We start from the raw sequence: 19,337 nt of genomic DNA, 5'->3' as shown, positions 1-19,337 counted from the left end.
GCAACACAAAAATACTGTTTATTTCGAGAACCATTCATCTGATCGACTTCAAACTTGGTGCTGGCAACCCCAACAGAGTGTGGTGCCGAATTCTGTGCAATTTGGCATAGCGCCACCTACTGGCAACACAAAAAGCGCTTTATCTCAAGAACCATTCGTCCAACTTAAAACTTGGGGAGTATCCTGCTGGGTACCCGAGTGAGTGTGGTGTTGAATTACGCGCAGTTTGGCATAGCGTCGCCTACTGGCAACACAAAGTGGTTAATCTCGAGAACCGTTCATAGAATGGACTTCAAACTTGGGGAGCATGCTGCTGGAAATGCGACTGAGTGCGGTGCCAGGTTTTGTGCATTGCAGCATAGCACCACCTACTGGCAACAAAAAGTGGTTTATCTTGAGAAGCTTTCATCGAATCAACTTCAAAATTTGGAGTGTGCTGCTGGGAACCCGATGGATTGCAGTGCAGAATTTTGTGCAATTTCGACACGCGTATAGTCATAGCGCCACCTACTGCCAACAAAAAATGGTTTATAAGTAGAAACAAAGATGGTTGACGTAATAGTAAATTCAACTTGGTGAAGAGTCAGAACCAAAAAACTACCAAGGCACAGTGTTTGCAGAATTTTAAAAAAGCCTTTAATTAAGTGGCTTCACGCCTACGCGTTTCGACACATAGGGCCCTATCTTTGTACGGCGCTATCGTTTGCGCTGCCTTTGCGCTGCGTTTGCATGCCTCTTATTGCTATCTTCCCAGCGCACCGTCCAGTTTTGTGCTGTGATGACACAGGTGTAGGTGTGGCCCAGGCGTGTCGGTGGGCCTCTAGCCTATCATGTGTCTCGTGCAAGTGTCATTTAGCGCTGTGGGGAAGATACCGTCGGTATGTGGCGAGCGCAAAGAGAGGTTTGGGAGTTGCCTGTTCCAAAATAGGCGGTTCAGCGCAATGTGTTGGAAAAAATCGCCTTGGGTGCTCTCAATTTTAACACCAGGAAATAGCTGGTCTTAGCGCAAACGCAGGCGTACACCTGAGCGCAGACAGTATTCTCCAGCGCAGCGCAGGAAATCCTCGCTTGGATAGGGCCATTACGCACGGCTCGCACGCGGACACACAATTCCCTCCTCAGAATGCCACGTTGATTTTCAACTAACCTACCTAACCTACTAAAAAAACACACCTTGATTTAACAATGATACTTTGTTTGTCATGGTTTGTCACTGCCCAGGCACCGAGGCAGCGCTGTGCTGTGCTGTGCGTGGTGGTCCCGCGGATCGAAATCAGTTTCTGGCAGAAAATCACTTTCTGACACATCACCGTCTAGTATAGTAACCATTGATAGTATACAGTAACCTCTCTCCCTGCACAATTGCACCATGCAACAATAGGTTAACCCGATGGACAATTCTGGTATAGGCTATTGAAATAAAATCTCACACATCCCTACCCTATTAACTCATTCACCGCCAAAGACTGAATTGACTGAATATCAGCAATGGCCTTCCCCGCCAAGGACGTGTTTGACGTGTTTTTGTTTTTATTGGTGCAGCGCCTGCAGCAAACACTTGCCCAGCCTGTGACACAGACACAGGTCCCTGCCTTCAAAGGGTAGCCGACAGCACGCGATCAAACACATACCGCAGCTGTTGTTTTGAAATTGAGCAAGAGGAAAAGCAGAGAACGGGTAACGCTTCCTTGTGCAGACAGGAGAAACGCCATTGAAACGCCCTCGGCGCGCTGCACGAGCTGGAGTCGCCTTCCTCTGTGCCAGCCAGGAGAAAACGGGAGAAAGTAATCAAGAGATGTGTTTGATCATCGGAGGAATGAGGAAATGATCGATCAGTTTGCGAGGGCGGTGAGGACGTGTTGAATAGCCGAGGGGAAAACGGGAACGATCAAATAGCAGAGTTGATATGACAGGGAGACATGGACGAGGACGGGTGTACCAGAACAAATCAAAAATAAACACAGGAACAGCTAGGCAGCAGCGGGCAGAAGGCACTCACAGCAGCCCGCTGTCCTTCTCAAGAGCTCTTCAGTTGGTTCATGAAATCGCTGGGCTGCGTGCCCTCCAGTGTTGCTCCTGGCCAATCCCAGCGCCACAGGGCGTGGTTATTGCTTATCCTATGTTGGGTTAGAAATCTAAAAAGGGGATCGTGTGTGTGTGTGTGTGTGTGTGTGTGTGTGTGTGTGTGTGTGTGTGTGTGTGTGTGTGTGTCTGTCTGTCTGTCTGTCTGTCGGTGTGTCTGTCTGTCTGTCTGTCTGTCTGTCTGTCTGCACACTCACACCGAGTAAACTGTATTGTTGAATGTAAAAAAAAAGCACTTCATGTGTATATATATATATATATTTATTTATTTTTTTGTCATTTGTGTCCTAACGAATAATATTTACATGTCTGATGTCAATACAGTTCAAAATAAAAGAATTGAGAGTGAGTTATGCCTGAGATTGTGCCCTTTTACAAAAATGCTTTTTTCTCCCTTTTCTCTTCCCAGACAGGCTTTTTTGGTGAACATGGGGTGTATAAAAAGGGTTATAAGTAGAGTACAGAGCATGCTAAAAGCTAACTTTCTTTTTGGGGGTGAAAGTAGAGACTTAGATCTTCATTTCGAGGTATTGGACATCACTGTAGTCCTAGTACAGAATTTACTGTGGGTCTTGAAAGATGACCAAACATTATGGAAATACTTGGCCTGTGCCAAAAATGCCAGTCAGATATTGGCAGTGAATGAGTTAAAGAAACGAATACGCTATTTTTAAATGTGTATGTTATAGCCTATATGAGCGAAACGGCTAATTAACACGTTCACTGCCGTGGACGAGATATCTCGTCAAGCAGAAACCAGCGGTTGACTGCCGTGGACGAGATATCTCGTCAAAAAAACAAAGTGGGACGTGGATCGAACCCTTTTACATCTCCTATAAAAATATGGGAGGTATTGAATGTGTATAATCTATTTTACCGACCCACTAAGTGGCGACAGTGCTCTCCAGACGAGAGAAAGCCAAGAAAAAACAGCCGCGTGAGGAAGCCATTCTCATGAAAATGGATTGGCGAAAACGCTTTCGCTTTCGCGCTGGGAGCTGGCGGTGGGGGATTGCAAATTTGCATAATAGATTATGGGTGCAACACACTTTGAAACACCAGCAGAATCGCACGCAGCTTCATCAAAGCTCACAACCGAAAACCCAGAAACGAACGAGCCCGATTTTACAGTCATCCAGACTCGCCCGAGAGCGGCAGCAGCACAGACAAACAGGCAGCAGAAACTCGCCTGTGACAAACACTGCAAAGCCACCAGAGAAACACCTACGGAGGGAGGAGTTTGAAGGAGAGGGGGTGCTGGTGCTATGGAGGAAATTACTGTTCAGAACGATATTGTTTAGATGTCTGATGTCTCACTGATGCCAAAAATAAATGGTTAAAGTGACTGTTCTGCCTGTTCTATCGAAGCACGCACACACACACACACACACACACACACACACACAAACACAATACAGTATACACACTTGCCCAAGGGCACCCATAATCACAGGCACGTGAGGTGGTTCTAAAAATCCATTTATCTCAAAACTCTCTGAAAATCTCTGAAACCATGCTGTATTCAACTGCTAATGCCTACATAACTACTAACTCTACAAACTAACTCTTTTAGACAGAGAAAGCACACATTCTATTAGTTCTTTTGAGATATTTTGTGTTCACAAAATCCTAACAGAAAATAATCCTCGGCTGTTGAAAGATGAGCCAGAATCCTCAAAAAAACCCTTTTGCAGAAGCTACCTACAGTAAAAAAAAAAACGGCTGGCAGTGAATGTGTTAAAAGGCTACTAATTACAAAAGCATCAATTTTCGTTACAATCCGAACTGGTTCATCCTCCAATTCTCTCTTCCCTCTCTCATTCTCTCCCCCCTCTCTCTCTCTGACTCTCTCCCTCTTTCTTACAGGTTAGGCAAAAAATAAGCCTTGGCTTCAGCCTATTCCTTATTTCAGTCATTGATTGTATAAATTGTATTTGTGTGAAATGGTTTGATATGTACATGTATGATGATGTTCTCTTGCTGTATATTCACAGAAATTGTTACATTTTGTTTGTGGTTCATTAACCTATGACCGAAAGTAAACCATTCATTCATTTATTTTCTCTCTCTCACACTGTCACTCTGCTTGCACTAAGCAAGAAAGAAGCTGCTGCCTGTCACAGACATGTAGGCGGTGACACTGTGGCTTTTAACTCATTGAGTGCCAGCCACTTTTGGAGAACGGACGCTCCCAGTGCCAGAGTTTTCAGAGCGTTTTCAGTGATTTCTCGAGGCCCACAGAATATTGTGTGATATTACTATTTAAACACCGAACACGCAAAAAGAACAAGGAGACTCTATTGTATCATCAGCAAAAAAAAGTTTATTAATACCATTTTCCATTCTTTAGTTATGAGCCGGAGAAGATAGGTTGTTTTCAGCGTTTTCAGGCATTTCAAATTATAAGCTGAGATATTCAGCCTTTTGTGAAATGCAGCATTTCAAGCACATTCACTGACTCTAGCTAATATTTTCTGATGTAGTGACCTGGTGTAGTTCTGTGGTGCATGCGTGCCCCACCCCCCTCTCCCCCACTCAGCTGCAAACTCCTCCCCACACGCACCCAGTCTATTTTCGGAGCCCCCGTTTTTGCGCCGCGGCTCCCGGGTGGGTCACAGCGCAACAAGGAAATGCCAAACGGGACTGCAGGTAAGGTTTGGCCCTTCGGCGTCAGGTGCTGCCTTTCTGGTGGGTAATCGTGTGGAGAAACTATGCAGACAGACAGACAGAGGCAGAGGAGCTCAGTTGTGTGCGCGGATTGATTGCTGTTGGGCAGGCACCGTCAACTGCAGCCAGAGCAATCTACATGGCTCTGGGCTGCAGCATGAGCGGGTTCTCTTTGATCACGGCTTTTTCAGGCTGTATTCGGACATTTCTGTAATCTGGAGAGCACTGTCGCCACCTGATGAGTCCGTAAAATAGGTTATAGACCTCCAATAGCTACAATATTTGTACAGGAGATGCAGAAGGCTTTGATCGACGTCCCACCGTCAAAAAACGCATTGGACGTCTAAAGACGTCCTTGGCACTCTACGTCACTATTTAATTGGTCCATGGCACTCAATGAGTTAAGGGGAGTGATCTCAACTTGTGGTGAATCCTGTTAATATGGGCATAAACACGCCTATCAGGGTTTGCGCTGAGATGACGTGAAGTGCAGCGGCCCAGGGCTTTGCGCGGCGGTACTCCAGCGCAAAACGGGCGCTAACGCAAGTCGGGAAGATAGAGCCTATAGTCTTCATCAGGGCATCATGGTAGTTTTTTGGTTCTGATTCTTCACCATGTTGAATTTACTATTACGTCAACCATCTTTGTTTCTACTTATTTCCCTTGGATCCAATGAGCACCTGTTTTTAACACCTGCAGTCGTGAAGCAGCACTCCTTAGCCAATTTACATCTGGGGTTGCGCTGCTGGGACCCTGACCCTGACCCGGACAAGCCTGTCCTCGTCCGCACACATGACAGAGACAAGGACTCGAGCAGGCAGTAGACTGATTGACACTTTCCAGCAAGCAGCCTCCAAGCAGACTTACTGTTAGGTTTGTCGTCCTGTTTGTTGTGTGTGCGTTCATGAGACGATGTAAGTCCTTTTACCCGTTGGGTTGTTGATTAGAATGTCAGGCCTTTTCTTTGTCTTGGTGGAGATATTTACCATGTATTTCTGTATTAGGCCAGGCTTCTGTTGGCAAAGTGGTGTTTGCTTAATTAGCTCCTTAATTGGTTGCAGCTGTTCATGTCCGGGGTTGATTTTGTGTAACAGGGCTTTCCACTTTAATTTCATCATGTTTATGGGGATTAAGATTATAATTATGTTTTTCTTGTTCAACTGCATCACTGCATGATAGCTATGGATCAGTGCTGTCTTACTGTATACTTTGTGGGCTATATCCAGAATATATATATAGAGGCTGTGTATATGTTATGGCCATTTGGGAGGCAAATTCTACAAATTGGGCAATGATAGGATAATTATTGTTCCTTTTAAGTTAGACGATATGAGTCCTTTGGACTAATTTGTAATACGGTATATTTGTGTCTTTGTTTCAGACCACACCCATACAAATACCTGTAACCTGCCCAGTGTAATAAACCTGTGATTCTCTTCGATTCTCTTGCCAGAATCATTTCCATTTCTGTTACCCAAACCATCATCATACCGAGGCCCCCTACCTCACACAATCAACTTAAGCAACTACGAGCAAGATTTTCGATTGTTATAAAACAGTCTAAGCTTAATATTGATGCCTCACATCTTACCTATAATAGTAGATGAGACCAAAGCTATCTTGATGATTATAGAGTCTGAGTGCGGACCGGGCAGACAAAAACACAACTTTTATCATACCGGCTTCCATTATTTCACCTCAGTCAGTCATTCATTCATTCTGTTTCGTGTTTAATCATCTTCATTTTTATGTTGCTCATTGCGTGCGCTGCTGGAGACCCGACAGAGTGTAGTGCAAATTTCTGGGAATTCAGCATAGTGCCACCTAGGTCCTGCACTAACTGGCAACACAAAAAGCGGTTTATTTGTCTGGTTGACTTCAAACTTGGTGCTGCAAAACCCCCGAAAGAGTGCGGTGCAGAATACCGTGCAATTCGGCATAGGACCTACTGGTAACGCAAAAAGCGGCTTATCTTGAGAAACGTTTGTCTGATAGAGTTCAAATTGGGCAGTACACTGCTGGGAACCCGACAGAGTGTGCTGTCGATTTTTGTTCAATTAGACAAAAGGCAGTTTATCTCAAGAACCGTTCGTCCGATCGACTACAAACTTGGGGAGTGCGTTGCTGGGAACCCGACGGATTGCAGTGCAGAATTTTGTGTAATTTCGACATGCAGGTAATCATAGTGCCACCTACTGGCAACAAAAAATGGTTTATCTTGAGAACCGTTTGTCCGATCGACTTCAAACTTGGGGGATGCGCTGCTGGGACCCTGAAGGAGTGCAGTGATGAATTTCGGACATGGGCATACTCATACCGCCACCTACTGGCAGCACAAAATGTGGTTTATCTCGAGAACCACCAAAGTAAGAGAGAAACTGTTGCTCGAACCTGATGATCTCACACTGGCAAGGTCTCTCCAGCTAGCTTTTCAAGTTTAATCCGTTGCAGATTGTGCTGCTCAGCTGAAACCTCTGCCCAGTGGTAGCCTACACACGCAACAGCCCCTCCCCTCCGGCTCCGAAGTACACACCGAAATCATGCAAGTTGCATCACAGTCTCGGCCCCACCCACATCAGCCTTGTGGGAATTGTGGTTCATTTTCACACAAAACCAGAGCCCAAAACTGCCCAGCAAGAGGCCAGTCTTGGAGAAAGTGTGGCAAGTTAAACCACTTCTCCAAAGTCTGTCGTTCAGCCCCAGCAGAACAGCCCCACGGACAGGAACAGTCACAGACAACAATTATCCACAATGTCACCTCCAAACGTGTCAAACTCAAAGCATGCATGTGATCGTTGAGGATATCACTCTGCCCCTCCTGGTGGATACGGAGGCATCCTACTCAACTTGGAAACGTACTACAAGTTTTTCGCTCATCACCCTCTCAGAGCCTCATCCATCACCCTACTGGGTTACGGAAATGCAGCACTCACCATCATGGGTTCTGTTCACCTGCCAATCAAGTATGGGTGGCGGGCTCTTCAGACATTCACATTTCACGTGCCACGCCACGGAGCTAACCTGATGGGGTTGGACTGGTTTCTTGCTTTCGGCTTCACTGTCAGAGACAACAGCGGTGCGGTGATTATGACCGTGGACTAGGGTTGTGCGATGTGATCGTGATTGTTCTAGGGCTGGCACGGATCAGAAAACCCACAGATCGGATCGCGTGACGGATTTTGAGCCACGGATCACGGATTTTTCGGATCAGCAAAAAAAAAAAATCTCAGATTTTTTCTCTCAAAATTAGATTTTCTATTCGATTTTTTAATACTATTATACTTCTCTAACCATTTGTTGCCCTGCACAGCTCAAACATATTTTTTTCTCATAAGTGACACAATTTATGCTTTTACTCTGAAGGCAGAACAACCCAACTTCCTGTTTCAGTGTGGCGCTTCTATGCCTAACTTCCTGGCTGTTACTTGCTAACTGCAGTCACGGGACCATGGATGTTCCAAACCGCGTTCCGAACCGTGGGGGCTGATCCGTACGGGTCACGGATTATCCGTGATCCGTGCCAGCCCTCGATTGTTCCCCCTTGAAACATCGTGATGGACGATGGCATCGTCATTGACGGGTGTTGGGAATAATAATTTATTTATTAAGTCGCTGCGTTGCTGCCATTTGGCTAGCCGCTGCAATGCGTTTATGTTAACAACAGGACAGCTGAGCTCTACATGATACCAGCGGGCTTGGATACAGCACAGAACCAGGCGACTGAAGTGGGCAGTGGCTGTCACTACCAGCAATTTGAACGGCGCAAAACAAATAACGTTAACGTTACAGATCCTCACCAACAACGTGTGTGTTGAATTTAACTAGCTGGCAGAAAACTGACTGAATTACTGGCTGATATAATGATAGATTCGCGTGGGCTTTTGAAACTAATGTAATGAGAGAGAGTTGAGGAGAAATGGCTAGAGAAACGCAGCTGCTGTATCTGGAGCGAGTAGCGACTCCAACTTTCACTTTGGAAACAGGCGAGTAACTGTAAATTCACAGTTGAAGACTTGTACTCCCTTTGGGTTGACAACAGGAAAGAACGTGAAATTTCTTCTTTGTCCTAAAAAGTTTTCACAACAAAACAACCGCTCCAGTGGAGCTGCTCAGTGGCCAGCAGATGAGACTGTGGTTGTACTGGGCAGCTTCCAGGTATGAATGTGTGTGTGAATGTGAACAGGGCGCTCCTGAAAAAGAGAGCATTGCTCTCAGTGAGACTCCCCCTGTATAAATAAAGGTAAAAGAAAAGAAAAGAAAACGACTTCCCCCCCGGCAACATTAAATAAGCGCACCCAGTTCAGAGAAGCAGTAGAGTGGAGGAGGGGGAGGAGGAGGGGAGCGGGAGGCTTCTACAGTACATGTAGTTGAATGTACTGTAGGCGACCTACAGTATCAAGTGTCGAACTAAAGAACTGAAGAAGGCAGAAACAAACTCCATCTATTAGCTATTAGTGGGCGTGGTCAGGCGCATTCCCTAATTTTTCCTGTGCGCTAACCATTTACCCACCCCTTTTTAAGCGTATAATTATTCACAAATGTGGCCATTGGTGATCTGCAGTAAAACAATCACATTCTTCCCTTCCAAGCTCCGATCCACTGGATCCAGTCCGGTTGCGGCTGCATGCTGTCATCTCTTCATGCCAATTTGGATATCTCAGCACATCACAGATCATAGCCTGAATAAAACGATTCAACCTACAGGTAGGCAAATACAGATCTGTTCAGCATGGCTGGTGGTCTCCCTGTACAATATAGAAAGTTAACTATCGGTGACATTCCTGATACCATCCACTTCCATGATCTTTATATGTTGTAAACACATAACTTTCACAATAGTGAACAAGCCCCCCCACTCGGCTCATTCAGGGCAGGCTTAGTTTCATAACTTGTAGGCTACCTGCTGCTCCTGCACATCACAGCACAGGCTAAATGATGCAACATGAATATACAAGTAAGCTAAGTCTTCTTGGAGCGGACATCACATTACAACCGTGTTACGGTTGTCACTCGACTATAACACGACGGATATATATACGGCCTGGATTACATGTTGTGGGTTGTGTTTTGATTTTTATGTTTTATTTTGTCCAACATTGAAATGTTCTAGAATTGCATGTTGTGTTGACATAAATATTATTTCTATCTACCACTTAGCCTACTTAGGCTGATTTGGTTGCTTTTTCTTGTCAAAATGTATTAGGCCGCAATGCATGCTGGGAGAGATGCACATGTGTGTTTGTGTGTGGCGTTTGGGCCTGGTTTTGAAAAGTGCTAATCGCAAAATTAACGCCAGTTGGGAAGATCTTTAGGCTGGTATTTAAGGCTGAATCGCCCAGTCTGGCCTATTTTGGCACTGCGCCACACCTCTTCAGCGTAAAGTGCATTTCAGGGCGTAAAAACCAGGGGCCAGGGGGAAGATAGAGCCCTACATGTCTACATTTGACTAAACTGAGTGTGGAATAGTTCTACTGTATGGGAGTTGAGAATGTGACATTTCAGGAGGTACGGTGGTGTAGTGGTAAGCACTATCGCCTCACAGCTCGAAGGTCGTGGGTTCGATTCCCACCTGGGGACGAGGTGAACGCTGAAGGAATGCGTGCCCGTCCGCATGTCCTCGAGTGCCCACCGCCCGGGTGGGGTCGGCAAAAGGGCCTTTCTGTGTGGAGTTTGCATGTTCTCCCCATGCCTCCCGGGGGTTTCCTTCATATAGGAACCCCCTCCACAAAAACATGCAATATCCTGGTTGCTAGTGTGGTTCCTCCTCTGGTCGTTAAGGGTGCCTGTTCAGAGGGAGGGGAACTGGTTGGAATAGCGTGAACCTCCCACGTGCTATGTCCTACCGGTGAAGCTTCCTCTGTCAGGTGAAAAGAAGCAGCTGACTGACTGCCCATGTCTCGGAGGAAGCATGGAGCCAGTCTCGGCTCTCCCCAGATCGGCAGAGGATGGAGTAGCAACCAGGAATGAGCAATCAAATGGGGGATAAAATGGGATAAAAAATCGGGAAAAAAAATTTTAGAGGGGAAAAAAAAAGAAGAGAACGTGACATTTGTCAGAATTAACCTATTAAAAGATTACATATTATCACGATAATAAATTCTGACAGATAGGTAAGGAACTGAATTATGTGTTTTGCCACATTTGGTCAATGTAGGTCTTGAACCTGCAGAGTGCTTATTCCCATAATTAGTTTAATGTAATTGTTTTTCTGCAGTATTAAACTAAGGTAGCATGTGGTGAATAATGACCCTGGTGTAGTGTTGCCAATTAATGTTAGCATGTTTTCAAAGTGCAAGATCCCCTGCCATTAAACTCAATTAATTTAATTTGACAAAATTAATTAATATCCCACACAACACCTCTGCCCTCCAAATCAAAACCGCAGTAACTACAATTTTGGTCAAAATTGAGTTATTATTGAAATTGAACTTTTAGATATCTGTTTTATCATGTGACAAATTTTCTAAGTTCAGTCTCGCTCTATATTTGAGAAAACACAGTATAAAAGTTGCAGTAACTGCGAAATCCAACCAAAAACCAGACAAAACTGCAGTAACTACACTTACTGCAGTTTGATTTGCTTTCACAGAGCTTCAGCTGGACTTAAACAGAGATAAACGCAGTATCTACACTTTGAGGTGTAGTTACTGCGGTTCAGACTGGTTTTTGGTTGGATTTTGTAGTTACTGCAATTTTCCCGCTCTTTCCATAACAAAGCCCAACATATCAATCACTCATAATGGTACAATCTGTTTAGTTAATCCGGTCAATTCCCAATATGAGAGCGCACTGACAGCTGTCCAAATTGTTAATGAATGAGTCTTCAGTGTCTTTAAAATCGTAAATGCTGTATTCCTAGCTAATAATCCATAAGAGATCATCCAATAAAGAAGTGAATTGTGTTCTCCACTGGGAAGTGTTAATCTGGCTGTAGATAGTGATAACTGTTTGGTATCACTACCTAGCTCATCAGGACAATCTTTTTAATTGTTGCATAAATTATCAGCATTCAGACTCAGTCTGTAATTCATTTTATTCAAAATAATTGTAATATGCTATGTAATATACTGTATATGTTCTTGTATGAATTATCAATTGTGATTTGTAAAGAAAACCTGTTCTAAATTAAGATAATAAAACAACTGTGCTCATTAATTAATTGTGTCAGAATGATGACCAAAAAGCAACACCAGTGGTGAAGATTACATCAACTGACTTCAGGATTCCCTGAATTTATCTGTTACTCATCCATTTAAATGTTTTAAACCAGTAAACAATAAAACAATTAAATACAGATATGATGTGGTATCGAAATCAAAACCGATTACAATTGTCTCATGAAAAACAAGACAGGAGAAGCACATTAGATTGTAGTTACTGCGCTTTTCCCTTGTACTACCTACACATCTGTTTAAGGTAATACACAGACAGAGTGCAGTATCTGCATTTCTGGGGTCATAGGTCAAGTAATGTATAATTGTTTTGCCCCCAAAAAATACTTTAACGTATACATATTTAATAAGCGCATTGCCACTTTTCAACCTATATCTCATTTGGCTGGACAGTCAAAAAACTTTAAAGCCATTTTTCTCAGTTTCAGTGTTGGCGTAGTTACTGCGGTTATGATTTGTAGGGCAGACCTGGTAAGCCTGTATTTCTCAGCCCCAGGCCCAGATGTCATCATTGTGTCGAAAACACTTAGTTGCCTTTGCTTGCCCAGCTGGTCCCTGTCCCTGCTGGTCCCTGTCCCAGCTGGGGCATGAACAGGCGTATCGGGGGGAGTGTATGTGGGAGGTGGGATGGGGTGTGCTCAGGAAAGGGGCGGGGCCAGGGAAAAGCCCTACCAAACATACTGTAACATAACCAACAAAACAAACAAATACAAGTGTGGCTAATATGTTCTAATGTTACAGTTAGTGAAAAAGGGTGAGTTTTCATGCACATCTTGTTCCCTCAGACAGCCATCGCAAACCATACCTTTCATAGTCATGTCATTCACCAGTCTCGCATTGGAGGCAATTGTCAGTGATTTCGGCAAGGCACAGCGCAAGGTAGCTCAAACATGCAGACAAGTGGACAGGTAAGTGTTCTCCATATCCGAAGGTTATGGATAAGTTGACCGCCATTTATCATCTGTTACCAATGACAGTCATTGGCTGAGTTTCCCAACAAAGAAGCTTCTTAAGAGTTAAGAAGCTTCTTAAGGAGTTAAGAAGCTTCTTAAGGAGTTAAGAAGGCTCCAAAGAAGTGTTTCCCAAACGCCTTCTTAACAGAAGAGAAAAAAAAAAAAATAGAAGGCTCTTAACACGTTGAGTGCCATAGCCGAGATATCTCGTCTTACATAATCCAACGCTTGAGTGCCAGAGCCGAGATATCTCGTCTTACATCTTTTTCAGTGGTTTCCACTAGCTGGCGCCCTTGGGCAATATGTGAATGTGGATCCGACCTCTCCCGCTGCCCCGGAAGTACTCTAACAAAGATTTCTATATAAGGAAGGCGGGCTCTTTGATCAGCGTGGGTTGAGTAGGTAAGTTTGAGCGAGAAAGACAGAGACAGAATTACATAGCGATTTATATATAGAGAATTTCAGCAATTTAGCAATTTAGAGTCAGATTTAGAGCGAGTTGGTTAGCGTAGTTGATTTAGTTTGTTAGTTGTTAGTACAGTAGTAGTGTTTAGTATAGTCTTTATAGTAGACTTAGTTTAGATACTTAGTTAGTGGGTAGTTACAGTTAGTGTTCATTGTAGTTAGCTTAGCACATTTAGCGTTAGCGTCAATTCATTTTAGTATTTAGCCTTTATTCTAGTTCAGTTTATTCTAGTTCAGTTTGATCGAGTTGGTAGCCGGTAGATTAGCCTTATTTCAGTTCAGTTTGATCTAGTCGTAGCAGTAGTTGTTTTATTTCAGTTTAGTTGGGAGCGGGTGGCGTGTTTGTGCCATGCCGGCCAAACGCAAGCGGTCTTCGGCGGCTGCACGCAAGCGATCGGCCGATCAGAGATCACTGCTTGATTTCTTTTCCGTCCGAAACGAGCTTGTGCCGGAGACCGATTCCGAGGTCTCGGATGATGAACGGGGTGAGCCTCTACATGTCGCGGCTGTGGCTGCAGGGCTCACGACTGAGTCCGAGTCGAGTGACCTCCAGTCTTCTCCAGACGCGGAGGATTCTGAGGAGGAGTGGGCCCCGTCGAGGAGCGAAGCTCCAGAGAGCAGTGGTAAGACAATGTTTGAGATGACTTGTGTAACTTGTGGAAATGTAATTACTATGACTATACAAAAGCCAGCAGTCAGTCAATTCATTTTACTTTATTTCAGACTCTGAACAGTCTGAAGATGAGCCTGAGGCAGCCAGCTGTAGCGGTACTGGTGCTACAGCCTCTGGTGCCAGGAAAATGGGTAAGAGCACACTTCAGAATCAGGTTTATTTTCACATCACAGGTTCCAGCCAGCATTCAGTACCACACATATAAAAAACACTATTTTATGGTAATTATGTATTTCTATAATTTGCAGATTGTGGCAGTGGAGCTGGAAGTGGGAAACGGCCTGCAGGTCCAGGCTGGAGTGACGTTGACTGGGAGCCAACCCACATCCCCTTCACAGCAGAACCGGGTCCTCATAGTGGTGGTGCTGCTGAACCAGTTGACTTCTTCCAGCTCTTCCTGGACGATGAGCTGCTCCAGGCTATTGTAGTCCAAACTAACTTGTATGCACACCAGTGCATCAGTCAGGTCAGTGAGGCTCTGCCACATTCAAGGCTTGGGAGGTGGAAGGACACTACAGTGGCAGAACTCAAGAGCTTCTTGGGACTATACTTCCTCACTGGGATCGTCCAGAAGCCTAAACTGGCCATGTACTGGTCCACAAATGAACTGACTGCTACCCCCCACTTCAACAAAACCATGTCTCGCAACCGCTTTCAACTGCTAACAAGATTCCTCCATTTCAGTAACAATTTTGATGTTGATGGTGCAGACAAGTTGTTCAAGGTCCGGCCAGTTTTGAACGACCTGTTAGAAAAGTTCAGAGACATGTTCACACCGAGTCAAAACATTAGTATTGATGAGGGGATGCTCCTGTGGCGTGGGCGGTTGGCCTTCAAAGTGTACAACCCACAGAAACCCATAAAGTATGGGATAAAGTCCTACATCCTCTGTGACTCCCAGACAGGTTACTGCTACAACATGAAGCCGTACTGTGGTGAGCGGTCCACCCTAGGCGAGACGGTGGAGTTCCTCCTCGGGGACTTGGCAGGGCAGGGGTACCATTTGTACATGGACAACTACTACAACTCTGTTGGAATGTGTGCACAGCTGCTGGAGTGTCAGACACATGTCTGTGGCACTCTGAGGAAGAACAGGGGCGAGCCACCTGCTACCATGGTCACCAACCACACCGTGAAGCTGGGGGAAACGGTCATGCGCCACAATGGTGGCACCATGGTTCTGGCCTGGCGAGATAAAAGAATCGTGAAAATGGTTTCCACGCTGCACGACGACACGATGGAGACGGTGCAGGTCAGGCAGAAAGGCAGCAGAGAGAGGGTCGCACACACAAAACCCAAGTGTGTGGCAGACTACAACAAGTACATGAATGGGTCGACAGATTGGATCAGAACATTGCATACTATCCGTTTGCCAGGAAGACATCCAGGTGGCCCTTCAAATTTGTCATGTACATGTTTCAGATCTCTTTTTATAACGCCTTTGTTCTGTACAAAGCTAAACACCCAGCTAAACGCCAGAGAAAGTGTGAAACATTGCTGGATTTCATCCTGAGTGTTGTCGGTGCATGGACCAGACCTGTGGTGGGGGGTGGCGGGGAGGAGGTGGGGGGTGGCGGGGAGGAGGTGGGGGCGGGGGGCAGTGACCAACCTGCAACCATGCCCCGGCGACCATACCATGATCCCTCAATGCAGGCTGGAGGTCAATCTAGCGGGCCATGTAATGGTCCTCATACCAGCCACACCCAAAAAAGATGCCCCAACGAGGAGGTGTAGCATGTGTGCAAAGAAAAATCTTAGAAGAGAGACACGCTACATGTGTGTCAAATGTGGGGTCTCATTACACAGGGGTAGCTGCTATGAGGAGTACCACTCAGACAAGAACCTTGCTCAGCGGCGCTGGCGCTGAGTAGGCATGGGTCGTAAAAAAAAAACCTGCCAGGGATTGTTTTTGCTCTTTGTTTGATTGTTTGCTAGCTAGCAGGAATACATAAAAAGTACCTGCTGATTTTCATGTAACTTTGTGGATGGGTGTAACATGGGCCAAGGAAGTACCCATTACATTTTGGAGCAGTTCTGGATTCGGTGTACGAGCCCAAACCGGTTTGATCACTAACCGAAAAAAACTATAAAAAAAAAAAAACTATAAAAAAAAAAAAAAGCTGAGTGACCTGTGGTCTGCTCTTGTTTTGTATTTATTTTGACATTTATTTATTTTATTATTTGTAGTATCCCTCCATTATTGAAAACAACTATTGTTCAGATGTCTGATGTCTCACTGATGCCAAAAATAAATGGTTAAAGTGACTGTTCTGGCTGTTTGATTGAATTTCACAAAACTGCATTTTTCTCAGCTTTCCTTCCCAGAGGCCAAAACCATGCTGTATTCAACGGCTAATATCTACATAACTACTAACTCTACAAACTAACTCTTTTAGACAGAGAAAGCACACATTCTATTAGTTCTTTTTAGATGATTGGTGTTCACGAAGTCTTAACAGAAAAGAATCCTCGGCTGTTGTAAAATGAGCCAGAATCGTCAAAAACACCCCTGGCACAACTTACCTACAGGATTGAAAAAATGGCTGGCACTCAATGTGTTAAGAAGCATCTTAACTGGAGCTGTCCACCATCTCGATGTGAGAGGTCCTCTGCGGCCCACTTGATGGCACTCTGAGCCCACCAGTGGTTGAGAAACACTGTTGTAGAATAACCTAATCGTGGTCATGTTGAACAAGAACTTCTTCTATTAAACATTATTTATTTCAGACATGGACTGCAGTTCAAATTGCTTTATATACACAGCATACAACAAAATTGCGAGAAACACTACAGAATTTAAGCGACCTTGGGTTCTGTGAAAGGTGCTATATAAATCCACAACATTACAAAAGGAATCCATTCTGATTAGAGCAATATAGCCTACGGTAAAACATTTAAAACACAAGTAACCATACATACAGGGGAGATTTTCAAGTGTTCCCCAATTTTAAACACTAAAGGGTGCATGAAAGAAAGGAAAAAGGGAAAAACACAAGAGGAACAGTGGACACAAGTATCTCCTTTTGCCTGACGCGGCTGGATCTGCCAGTGTTTCGTCATTAAGAAGGTGTTAAGAATGCCCCAGACCCTTCTTACAAAACCTTCTTAACGAAAGATCATCTTAGCGCTAAGAAGCTTTTGGGAAACGCAGCCTTCTTAACGGAAGATAATTGGAAGATAATTTTAGGCTAAGAAGCAATCGGGAAACACGTTGGCTTCGTTGGCTTCTTACGGGAGCCTTAAGAAGGGTCAAAGAAGCTTCTTAGCGCTAAGAAGCTTTTGGGAAACGCATGCCTTTGTAAAGAAGCAATTGGGAAACGCGTTTGCTTCTTAAGGGGGCCTTAAGAAGGGTTAAATTTGCTTCTTTTTAGCTCAGGAGGTAGAGCGGGTCGGCCAATGACGCAAGGGTTGGCGGTTCAATCCCCGCTCCCTCCCAGCTGCTGTCGTTGTGTCCTTGGGCAAGACACTTAACCCTCCTTGCTCCCGATGGTGTGTAGGCACCCTGCGTGGCAGCCTGCCGCCATCGGTGTATGAATGGGTGAATGTAGACTACCTACTGATTGTAAAGCGCTTTGGATAAAAGCGCTATATAAATGCAGGCCATTTACCATTTACCATTTCTTAGCGCAAAGAAGCTTTTGGGAAACCCAGCCATTGTCTGTTACCATTCAAAGTAGGCTAGCATGATAAGCACTTACTAGTTAGCTAATACCTTACTAATTGGTATAGCTTAATAATAGCTTACTAGCAAATTCCTTGCACTTACTACTACTTATTAGCAACTAATAAGTAGTACTAATAAATTTGGGTTTAGTCACCCAAAGACTAAGACCAACAGATTCAGGCTGTCCTTCGTTCCCTCTGCCATTAGGTTTTTAAACAACCGATAGTCGTAGATGTCATCGTGTCTCTTGCAGGTAGAGAGACTTTTCTTTCCATGATTTATGACGACAGTGCAGGTGATTTAGATCTATTCTGTGCTGTGTTACTGTATGTACGACGTATGTATGATGTATTAATTTGTTGCCTATGTGTCGTGTCTACTGTCTGCAAAGCGAATTGCCCCTCGGGGACATTAAAGTTTTTTGAACCTTGAACCTTGAACCTTGAACTAATCTTGACTAAGCACTAAAAAGTGTTATACTAGGAATCTTGTGCGCTCGATTCCTAGGGTGGAGACTGGAGATGATGCCCCACTTGTCCTCTTCTCCCTACTTATACTCCCACCACTTATACCACAGAAGGATTTATTACATCACTGATGACATCACAATTGCTCAAGTGACATCACTGATGACATCACTGATACATGACAATCGTGACATCACAATCATGGCACACACCGCTGCCCGTCCACTTATGTTTCCTACTAGGACCACCGCAAGGTATCAGTCTGCCGGAAAGCCATTAGAAGAAGAAGAAGACTTTCAGGAAAGACCAACAGAAAGGAGAGGGGATCGGGTTTTACAGAATGTAGGGAAACAGTGGATGGATAAATTCAGAAGGAGGCGGTAATGCAACATAAAGGATGCCAACTGCCATAAAACACCACAGAGGAAGAAGACCTTCAGGATTAATTTGCCCAAGATCTTCATACTGCAGATGCCATCTATCACCAAAGATGCAGTGTGAACTTCCGTACCAAAAAACAAATACCTCAGACCTTTGATGAAGAACATGGTTGTCCAAAGAAAAAGAGCAGACAGCTATTTAGAACAGAATGATGATGAGCAAATTACACTTTGAAACCTAACTGTGAAAATGTAACAATACCTTGAAGTGGTGATCAAATAATCATTACAGAAATCAATGTCAAACCAGAAGTGGTTACATTCAAGCCGAAGGCCTCAAATATTTTGAGTCCATTTTTGCATGCATCTAGGAAGGACAATAGAGAGCCCCAGGGATGACGTATTTTTGTAGTCGGAACGCGGAAGTCCCGGACTTCCGGGTTCTTCACTGACTCATGAAAGTGGTCCTCATGTGTGAGGATTATCCCGCTGAACACTGGTTTGCGTTTGATTAAGCTTACATTCCCCAGAGACAATATTTGAAGCATCGCGCCAAAAACCCATTCAAAAATCCCATAGGCGAAAACAGTGAAGAACCCGGAAGTGTTAGCATCGATGAAAATATATAATCTACCAAAGGAAACATGGAAACCCTTCAGCTTCTCCTCAAATAACTGTTTGCTGGCAAGAACTGTGAGTTAAATATAGCTGCAATAGGACAGGCCAAGGGCAAGGGGGGGGGGGGGGGGGGGGTATTTTGTACTGATGAAAATCTGATAATACACTACCTGGAGAATGCCACACCTAAGCCCCT

This window comes from Poromitra crassiceps (genome assembly GCF_964638095.1).
Source record: "Poromitra crassiceps genome assembly, chromosome: 17".
Taxonomy (NCBI): domain Eukaryota; kingdom Metazoa; phylum Chordata; class Actinopteri; order Beryciformes; family Melamphaidae; genus Poromitra; species Poromitra crassiceps.
Note: the sequence above shows the minus strand (reverse complement) of the source record.